The sequence below is a fragment of the Myotis brandtii genome, unplaced genomic scaffold (assembly GCF_000412655.1).
Source record: "Myotis brandtii unplaced genomic scaffold, ASM41265v1 scaffold187, whole genome shotgun sequence".
Lineage (NCBI taxonomy): Eukaryota > Metazoa > Chordata > Mammalia > Chiroptera > Vespertilionidae > Myotis > Myotis brandtii.
The window spans coordinates 6,368,271-6,379,783 of record NW_005356944.1 but is presented as its reverse complement, the minus strand read 5'-3'; positions in this window follow the sequence as shown (position 1 = coordinate 6,379,783).

Below are 11,513 nucleotides of genomic sequence, written 5' to 3'. Positions count from 1 at the left end.
TTCTTGCCTCTCTGCTCCCATATATGCTACCCTTGCTCACACAGGGCAAAGCTAAGCCAACAGGCCAAAGCAAAGTGCTTGACCTGGTGGTCTTTCCCCATGAGAGGGTCATTCAGGTAGGGATGATGACGGTTAGGATCAGGGAGGGTAGCTGGACTCCATGGGAGTCCTACCGCCTTGGTTTTCTCATTTGGAAAATGGGATATTATTCTTGCCTGGCAGAGGAGAATTGTGAGAATTAAATGAGACAGGAGATTAGATAAACTAGAGTAGGGGAAGAGTTCCAATACAGGTTCTTGCTTATAGTAGGGACTCGATATTTATAACCACATACACAGCTGTATGAAAGCATGTCTGGGAGGATACATACTGAGCTGTCAATAGCGCTACTCCTCAAGGAGGTGTCTATGTGTGGGAGGCACTTTTTACCATATACATTTTTACTTTAGACATCATACAGCATTTGGGGGAAATATGCTGTGTAAGTATTAATGGGTGTGTGTGTAGAGGCTCAAGTTAAAATAAGATCAGAGATAGAATAATAAAGAATATGACATTTTGGTAACCCTGTCTTTGTGTGACTGTAAAATTTGTACTCACTATACTTGAATCAGTTGAGATGCCGTTGGTGGCAAGCAACAGAACCTGACTGGCTAAGTCAAGAAGCTAAAGTGGGATTTAGAGGATACTGGAGTAGTCCTCAGCATCAATGGGAGAGCTGAAAACTGGGCATTGGAAAGCACCAGAACTCCGCAGTCCCAGGGCGGTGAGCACCTTCTCTGAAAGATGCAGGTACGAGAAGTTCAGCTCCAGTCGCCTTCCATTCAAGCTTTTACATTCCACGGAGAGGGAATCTGATTGGTCCATCTTGGGACAGACGTTTCCACCATTGGCTCATCGAGCTTTTTGCCACGAGACTGGGCAGGAAGTACATAAGAAAGCAGTTCTGTGCTGAAGCCTCGTTCTGCATGCATCTGCCCCAACACTTCGCAGGGATTTTTGAAAAATTATCATCTTACGTTGCTTTTACATAATAATGAGAAAACTCTAACAATTAATAAGATAAGTAGCGCTATGCTGTAAGATCTCAACAGAATGTATTTTGTGCATCTTTGTGAAGGAACCAATAAAAATCAAAACCAAGCAGCATGATTCATCATTCCCGTGCCTAGTGATACATCACAATGACACATCTGCCTTGGGTCTGAATAAATGTTGATTATGATGGCAGACACACCCACACAGCAATAACAGTACTTGTCTTTTTGGCTCCAACAGTTAGCAGATCTAAAATCTCCATAAATTTGTTTAGTGCTGCCTCTCAGATTAGGAAGGGAGTTTGAGATCTTTATTAGGGTAAAGAAAAGTAATGGGGCATCTCTGGTTTTTCCATCAGTAGCTGTAATTTTATGGTTATTGGAAGGCAGGGAATGTGAGGCACACAGAAAGTATGTGGGTGTGTGTGTGCCTGTGTGCATGTGAGGGAGGGAGGGAAGGAAGGAGAGATGAGAGAGGAGAGAGAGAGAGAGAGAGAGAGAGAGAGAGAGAGAGAGAGAGAGAGAGAAAGAAGAGGAGAGAAGAGAAGAGAAGAGAAGAGAAGAGAAGAGAAGAGAAGAGAAGAGAAGAGAGAGAACATTCCATTGCCCCGGGGCAGAATGATTTAGCCAGTCCACACTATGAGACAAGGTCAAACCCAGACTGCATTTTCTATGCTGACCATCTGTGTTTCCCAGGGAAGAGGAGTCCAGCCAGGGCCTGAGAGGTTGAGGAAGAGGTGAGAAGCAGGGAGCATAGCTAGTCGGAGAGGGGCCGGGGGATGCTCTCTGTCCTAGTCATGTGTCCTGGCAACATCGACACCACGGAGGCTGCTCCCGCTCCTGTCAGCCATAAGCATCCTTCCCAACACATCCTCTCCTCAGGCACCCACCCCTTCCTTGTGAGTTTTTTTTTTTTTTGGCGGTGAATGTTGCTGGGAGAGATTATCAGAAACTACTTATTTGCAGGTAGGAGCCTCATCTCGAACAACCAGGGATAGAACTGATACCATTTACCAAGACTTGCTAGTGCCAAGCAGCTCACGTAGCCTCACAAACCCTTTCAGGTGGCTTTTCTAACTCTCCTTGACAAAGCAGGAAACCAAGGTTGGGGAGTATACTGCTCAAGTTGGCACAGCTTTGAAATGGTAGAGCCAGATTCCATCCTGGGCCAGTGTGTCCCGGTCACCTGGTCCTAACGTCTCCTCTATGTTGGAAAGCCGGCTTAGAAGGACCCAAGACCCAGCAGCTCTGCCACCAGTCCCTGGCTGCTCTGGGGCCGGTCACAGAATGGAGAGCAGTCGCAGCCTTAACTACAACAAATTGGGAATTAGGACAGTGTTTTTGCTCCCAAAGCCAGCACTGTAATAACATAATTTGGAGCCAGGTCTTGGAGTCTGCTCTTTTGGGTGGAGTTGGGGAGACCACGACACCATGAACCGCCGCCAGGAGTTTATACCCAGCCGTGAGAGCCCTTGGAGGAGCACTTTTTCTAAGACACCCAGGGAAAGCTTTATTCCTCTGCAGCTTTAGACGCGAGTGTTCTAACCTCGGAAGTTGCCAGAACAGGACCATTAGACTGAATCGTCTTATTGGAATTAAAAATATTGTGAGTTTTGTGCTCCTCTGGCCGAAACTGGAATAAAAATGACATTACTTCAGACAATATTGTGCACTAATTAAACCAGCGGAGAATGAAACAATGGAAATAAAATACCGAGTTGTAGGCTTCAGAACACTTCCCCAGCAGGGCAGTTGAATTTAAATTTCTGTTATTTTGAGTGAATGTGGCCCTAAGGAATCATGTAGGGATAGTTTTTTATGTGATTTCAGGGAAGTCCTTCTCTTCAGTGTAGTAATTTTGATGAAGCTAAACTGTGCTTTGTTGGCAAATAAAATATCTTGCCCAAGGTCTCACTCCTGTTTGTCAAGGGTGGGGTATAGCTGGGCCACCCCTGTGACACACACACACATACACATACACTACACATACACAATATAATAAAGAGCTAATATGCTAATTAGACCAAACAGCAGAACAACCTTCCAGATGACCATCTGGACGACGTTCTGGATGAAGCCGGTGCTGCGAGGGCCGAGCCCCTTGCATGAATTTCCTGCATCAGGCCTCTAGTATATAAATACACACACACACACACACACACACACACACCCCTAGGAAAGAGTCTAGGAGGATACTGTTAATAGTGATGACATTGGAGAAAGTAAATTTGAAGAGAAAAGGCTTTTTTCTTTTCCCTATTTTTTTAAATATTCCTGGCATGCTTACATTCATTATACTCAGCACGTATGTTTGAGCAGGCTGGAACGATCAAGGGAATGCTTTAAAGTGAATGATTCATGATTCATGGCACCAGGTTATCAAAAGGCAGATTAGTTAAGTGACCATTTAAGAAGCCGCCCCAAAGGGCCAGGAATTAAGGTAGGAGGGGTCTGAGCGTGGTTGGTAGCAGTGGAGATGGAAAGGAAAGGACAGTGACTTGAGTGACATTAAAAGCCAAGAGCCAGGTTGTAATAGTTAATTTTATGTGTCACCTTGACTGGGCTGAAGGATGCCCAGAGAGCTGGTAAAATATTTTTTCTGCGTGTGTCTGTAATGGGATTTCATTTGAATTGATAGACTGATTCAGAAGATTGTCTTCCCCAATGCGGGCGGGCATCCTCCAATCTGTTAAAGGCATGAATGGAACAAAACAGTGGAAGAAGGGTGAATTTGCTCTTTTTGCTTAAGCTGAGACATCCGTCTTCTCCTGCTTTTGGACAGTGATGTTCCTGGTTCTTGGGCCTTGGACTTAGACAAGGACTTACATCATCAGTCTTGATCATTGGGTTTTGAACTTGAGCTTATTCCATTAGCCTTGTGGGTTCTTGGGCCTTTGGATTCAGACTGAATTACACCACTGGCTTTCCTAGTTCTTCAGTGTGGGTCCACGCCTTTGGATTCAGACTGAATTACACCACTGGCTTTCCTAGTTCTTCAGTGTGGGTCCACGCTAGAACGGCACCTTTCAAGCTGTGGTCTCTTTGGAGAAGAATGACCATGAAGCTGGCTGAGAGAACAGGGTAAGAAGAACTGAGGTCCTGGGGTTCTAGACAAAGGGCCTCCAGGGCTTTCCTTGGTTCTGAGGGAGTGAGTGAGTCAACCAAGGAGACAGCCTCTTTGACATGAGCAGGGAGCTGGTGAGTGACACCCCACGGAAGCATGGAACAGTGTCACCAGGAAGTATGTGGAGGGCTGTGGATCCAGAACAGCTCTGGGGACATTGAATGAGTTGATTTATGTAGGCCAATTTATTTGACAAATAAACACCTATGGCATTACTTGTGCCCCAGGAGCATGGAGTAGTTCATATGTACAGAACTGTAAAATTACATGCACATGTACTTCACATACATGATCTGATTTGAACCTCACAACACCCTACAAAGTATTCATTGTTTTTACTGTTTGACAGAGGAAGAAAGCCCAGCTTGGAGACATTAGTCTATGGCCCAAGGTATAGAGCTGGAATATGGTGGAGCTGGTGTTTGAACCCACCCTCACCCTTCTGCCTTCCTAGTAGAGCCTAAATTTGGCCAACTCGTCCACCCTCCCCCATGAAGCCAGTGCTTCAGGCATATGAACCTCACCTTCACCTGCAAGGGGGAGGAGGCCTTTGTTCCCCTGGACCTAGTTCTTACCATTGGAAGTCTGCTGATGGGATTTGGGGAGAATTTTATCACTTCCAGGGGAGAGCTACAGGAGTATTTCCCTCTTCTTCCTCCACATGTCATCACCTCTGGGTGTGACATTTAGAACTGCTGCATAGCCACTTGCTACCAATCTGAGGACCAGACCAAGATGGCAGGGCCAAGCTAGAGAGAATCTGGGTTCTTGGTGGTGGGGTGAGTCCCTAAATAACTGCTGGTTGCCTTCCCAATGCCCGTTCTCTTCTTCCTTAGTAACAGAACATCTATACCGATGGATGTAGCAATGTCCACAGATAGAAAACCACCCTTTCCAGACTCCCTTGTCAATGCAGGTAGCTAATGAAATGTTAAGTGGCCCTTTGCCCTGCCCCCCTTTACCTTCCTACTTCCTGGAATGCGGACATGATGGCGAGAGCTGTGGTAGCCATTATTTCATCAGGAAGCTAACTTGAGGGTGGATGCCACGTGCTACAGATGGCAGCGCAGAAAGTGTGGGTGCCTGCTCACTGCGGAGTTGCCATACCAGCTTTGACTCTTTATTCTGGGCTTTTCTCCCATCCAAGTACTAACCAGGCCCTACCCTGCTTAGCTTCCGAGATCAGACGAGATCGGGCGCATTCAGGGTGGTATGGCCGTAGACGTCTGGGCTTTTCTGTGAGAGAAGTATAGACCTCTATCTTATGTAGGCCATCGTTATTTGCGTTTTCTCTTCTATGCAGCTAAGTATAACCCCAACTGAGAAACCTATGTATTTCAGAATTTCCTGTTGGGTGAGAATTAATTTCCTTAATGTGTAAACTGTTTGGAGTTGGGGTTGATTTTATGTGCAATCAATCGCATCCTAATTGTTTCCTCTTCAGAACCCATACTGTGAACATCTGTCCTGGGTAGTCAACTACAACCTAGGGCTGAATTCTTCAATTCTTCATTGTTCTTGTGGGGGGAGGTCCTAATGTTCTATATACCACGTTCTACACACCTTTCCTGCCTCTAAGGCCTACCTTTGAGCAATAAAAAACTTCCAGAAAGCCCAAACGAAAGGCAGATGTCTGGCTAGCTGCTACAGGGGTGGTAGAGCATTGGTGGGGAACCCAAGTGTTTTCTTTGGCACCAACCTCAAACTGTCATAGTGATTGCCCCCCTATTCCCCTTCCACCTGAGCAGGGTCTGGCTCTCAATAGCCTCCTGTATATTCCTTCAGCTTCCATGCTGCCTGCTCCTCCTCAGTGCCCTGCCCCACCATGTGGTCTGCCGCCCACACAATCCTTGGGGAGAGGAGCTTTTAATAACTGGCGAGGCAACTATTGACTCAGGTTTTGTTTGCTTGCCACTAAGTTAGCATTTTATAAATGCAGGATTCTTGGCTTAATAGGCCAGTCATTGTGTATTATCGAAATAGCAAATTAATTATTCAAAGCTGTGCTTGATATAGACCAGAGATTTCACTGAGGTGGCCTCTCTGGTTCCTAATTCGCAGTAAACATTGCGTTTCTGGCCAGTCAGTATTTATTTCAGGTATAATAGCTATCTTGTTAAATCCAGGTCTGTTAAATTTAAATGAAAGTCAGGAATTTGTCCTGGATGGGGTAGGGGTGAGGGGGGATGTGGGGGGAAGGGTTTAGTCAGTCTATGTTAAGAAAATCCCAAACTAGCAGCTCCATTACTCCCATCTCGCTGTGTGGGTGCCCATGGCAGCTAGTAAAGTGTGGCTGGATTAATCATCGTTGTTATCCAGGGACAAAAGCACCCACCATCCTTAACCCAAGCTGCTTTCCCTTGGATGTAAAACTATAATGTAATGATCAGAATGACAGCCACCATTTACCATTGCCTATTATGTGCTAAGTGCTTCAGGTCCAGAATCTCCAATTTACAGATGAGGAAACCGAGGCCTACAGGGGTTAAGTAATCTGTCCTAGGTCACACATATGTGTTAATTGGCAGAGCTGGAATTCAAACTGGGCTGTTTGGTTTCTAACGCCCACCCTCTCTTGCTGCAGAGACACTGAGGCCTGGAACCTGTATTTTTGTGTCCCACACAGGAGGGTTCTGTCCCTTTGGCTCCTGGCTCAGAACCTGATTACCAGAACAGTCTGTTTTACCTCCCACCCTCCCACCCCCTAATGGAGTCCCTCCTTTGCATGGGTATGCGCACTTGCCTTCTCCTGCTCTTGCAGCCCATCCTGACCTACCTTTGTGCATCCCTCCCTTTTCCATCCCTATGTACAGGACTGCTGGGTTTGTCACTCAACTCGAATGAGAAGGAAAAATATTCCCAAGGAGCAGGCAGAAAAGGATGATTAAAATTTGGCACTTTGTACCAGTTAGGTGCATGGACTCATCTCATTCATTGAATGGTACAAAATATGAAGGATTATCTCTACAAATGTGATGAGCATTCTGCAATTTGGGCTGGACAGTTTTATTCTGTGGTTTTGCTTGGGGTCACTCATGTAGACGGCAGTCATCTGTCCATGTGGCTCAACTAGGGTAGAATGGTCCAAGATGGTGGTCACAACATATCTGGTGATGAGCTGGGGTACCTTCTCTGAGAGGCGTTCCCAGCAAGATACCTTAGGTTTCTTAGATGGTGGTGACAGTACTCTAAGAGGGCAAACCCCACTATGCAAACACTTACCAGCTTCTGTGAGTGTCCCATTTTATGATGTCCTATCAGTCAAAGCAAATTACATGGTGAAGTCTAGCATCAGTGGGGGAGGGGGATATGCAAGGGCATGGATCCTGGGGGATCATTGGCGGCATGCAGTGTAACAATCTGTTACAGGATGCTTTGAAGCAAGTATTTATTTTTATCCTCATTTTATAGACGAGGAAACCAAATAAAATATCTTGCCCAAGGTCTCACTCCTGTTTGTCAAGGGTGGGGTATAGCTGGGTCTCACACTCTCTTCTCTGTCTCTGAAGCTCACACCTTAACCAGTGAAGTATCTCTGATACCCTGCCTTGGCATTAACTTCTTTTGCATAATCCATTGTCAAATTACCTAACCTATTCTCAGGTCTGCTGCTGGTCTCTTATGTGTCTGTCCTCAACTGTCCTACCCAAACACGCATGAGTGTGCTTACACACACACACACACACACACACACACACACGAGCAGTGTTAGCATGATTGACCCATGTTTTTCCTTTGTACATATCCCCTAAAGTTACTACATGGTTCTTCTCACTCTCACTTCCTTAATTTATAGGGCCTGGGGTGAATGAATGCCCCTCACCTTTGTATCTTATATCATTCAACAGGTGAATCCAGGCACCTACCTGGTACAGTGTATCTTCTTTTTAGCATTCAGTTACAAGAATAAATTGGCAACCAAGTTCTACATTATTTAATCTATTCATCTCCTTCTCTGGCTTCTGGCAAGGGAGTCTCCCTTCACTCCACAAACTGATGGAAACGGGGAATGTTGAGTGCTCTCCCCGTCATTGCCATCAGAAATCGTGTACCATCTGACAGACCGAGACAGATTGCCTCTTACTTAGCGAGGCCTGTCTTGTTGACAGGGTCCAGCCTGAAGGCTTCAATGTTGTTATAGGCAACATGATTGAGAGGGAAGCTGGGTTGTTTGTCAACTTGGCCTTCACAGGACTATTAGAATGAAGCAAGAGCTAAAATGTGTTTTGTTTTCAATAAGGTTCTATTTCTGTCATGTATGATCAACTCCAAAACATGTCATAAAAAGATTGCTTCTTATTATTCCCACTTTTAGGGAACTTTAAACCTGCTAGGAGAGGTGCAAGCAGAGAACTGGGTGTTAATCCTTATAGAGGCTTGTGATGCTGCTCTTTCTGAGATCATCATTTGTGGTGGATGCAAAAATGTCCACGTTCTAATCCTTGGAACCTGTGAACATGTTATGTCATATGGCAAATGGAAATTAAGGCTGCAGGTGGAACTGAGGTTGCTAGTCAGATGGTTTTAAAATAGCAAGAATATCCTGGGTTATCCAAATGGGTTCATTGTCATCTAAAGGGTCATTAAGTGTAGAAGAGGGAGGTCAGTCATTGAGAAAGGCTCAATTGGCCATTGCTGGCTTTGAAGATGGAAGCGGTCAGAAGCCAAAGAATGTGGGAAGCCCCTAAAAGCTGGAAAAACACAAGGAAAAACAATTCTTCCCTAGAGCATCCAGAAAAAATGCAGCTCTGCCAACACCGCGATTTTAGCCCATTGAGACCCATCTTGGACTTCTGACTTCTAGAAGTGAGAGATAATCAATTTGTGTCAGATTGAGACACCAACTTTTTATTAATTTGTTACAGCAGCAATAGAAAACAAATACACTACTTTTCACAAGCTCCTTGAAGAATGGTCACTATTTAAAAACTACCCTCGTATTTATGGAGGAGTTTGGCATGTATCATAGGAACAGAATTTATAACTCTTGGCAGGGATATTACTCTCGAGTTTTCATAGAAAACCACCTTAGAGTCACATTGCCCTTATACCAGAGACTTATTTCCTTGGTGAGGCTGACTAGCAATGACTGAGCATTCTCTGCTCATGTAGAAGCTTTTCTTCTTGTTCTTTTTTGCTGAAGATTTTGTGGGCTGGCAACCTGGGCAGCACTCAGTTCAGATTGTTCATCCCTGTACTATGTGGTGTTAGTTGGGATCACCCATGTGTTTGTGGTTGATGGAAAGATGTTGACTGGTGTTGGCTGATCCTGGATGATATGATTCACAGGTCCAGCAGTTGGCTGGGGTTTTAGTTGGGGCACTTTGGTCTTCATCCACAGGCCTTTTCACTGGCATAGCTCGTTGGGTTCCTCCCTTGGTGGCTGGATTCCAAGAGGGAGAATGCAGAAGTCTCTTGAGGTCTTGGCTCAGAAATTGCATAATGTCATTCTGCTACGTTCAGTTGGCCAGAGCAAGTCACAGGGGTGGTCCAGATTTAATAGAAAGTAGAGAACAAGACTGCACATCTTGATGGGAGCAGGGGCCAAGAGGCATTGGTGCAGGGATGGGAGGAATTTGTAGATGTATTTTTCAACCTTCTATACTCTCTGTGGCTCCCTTTTGGGCTGGATGGCCTGGAGCTCCTGCCTTTTCCATGCGGTGAGCCCAGCAGGGCAAGCCCTGCCCTTGAGGAGAGAGGTTTGCAGTTGTCCAGCTGCTGGGATGGTGGCTAAGGGCAATTCAGAAAGGGATCAGTAGTCCCCATGCACCAGCCCGGGGAGCCAGCAGTATAACTATTACTAGGACCTCCATCTGACTATTCTGTATGTTACTCAATTGCTTCAAAACTTGGTGGGAAGAGAGGCATGATTGATTAGGACCTCAAAAACTTAGCAATAACTACCTGAAGGAGATAGAGAAAGAACCAATGACAAGCAGGGGAAAGTATAGCAGGGACAAAAGCAGGGCATGTTCTAAAGGAGAAGGTACAAGCTCTGTTAATATAAGTGGTAGATGCACAGTGGAAAAGGCTTGCACCATCCTTGTGGACTCACTGTAAAATGCCCAGCAATCAGGATGTTGAAAAAAACAAAGGCTGACAACATTCTGGAAAGCACTGGCTCGTTTTGCATTTATGTTCTGCTTAAGTCATTTTTGCCCGAGAGTTGATATTGGGACAGGTCTCCTGAGACAGCAGTGGAGCATAATGTAAACTGGGATTTAAACATTTCCATTCTCCCCAGTTCATCATTTTTCCTAGACAACCCGAAGGAGTATGTATTGCACGGACAGACACAGACACATTTTCACTATTATTGGCTCAGTCGATAACGGGACACAGAAATAAAGGTTTCTGGGGGTGGGGAGACTTTTTGAGTTAGTACCTAATGCAGAAGTCATTCTCTTTCCACAAAAGGGACAGTGATAAGTCAGAGTCACATATAAGCTCTCAGCTGCCGCCTCAGCAGGATGGAGAGAAGGGAGTGGTGTGTGGCCAGCAGAACCAGTCAGAGTCACATATAAGCTCTCAGCTGCCGCCTCAGATGGAGAGAAGGGAGTGGTGTGTGGCCAGCAGAACGGGGAGTGACTCTCCCTTTGCTGACATGTTAGGGCACCTTTGTGGATTATGAAACTAGAAGGACCCTCAGGAATCTTCTCCAGTAATCTAGGACGAGGCTCAGAGAAGTAAGCGATTTGCCCAAGATTACACCACTAGTTAGTGGAATTGGGTCCAGTGTTTATTCTGTTTTGCCACACAGCCTCCCTGTCAGCAGTTGATATCAATGTTAAAACATTGAAAATAAATACAGGAAGGAAGTAATAATAACAGTAACCAGAGATTCACTTCTATGGGTGAGGAGGAATGTATTAGGGTTCTCAGAGAAACAGAACCAATAGGACCAGGATGTGTGCTGTGTGTGTGTGTGTGTGTGTCTGTGTTTGTGTGGGTGTGTGTGTATACAGAGAGAGAGAGAGATAGAGGGATACACACACACACACACACACACACACACACACACTAGAGGCCCGGTGCACGAATTCATGCATGGATGGGGTCTTAGGGGGGTAGGGGTGGAGCCAGGATGTGATCGGCCCTCCAGATGGGCGGTGGGACGCCCTTGCCAGCCTGGGACCCGGATCCGTCCCTCTGACGTTCACGGGGGGTTCCGAGGGGGGTAGGGGTGGGACCAGGATGTGATCGGCCCTCCAGATGGGCGGTGGGATGCCCTTGCCAGCCTGGGACCCGGATCCATCCTGCTGACGTTCGTGCCTGTGGTCGGAGCCACCTGGCAGCCGCTTTTATATCCTTTCTTCCTTGCAGAGCATCTAGGGAGGGGAAGTGGCCACAGT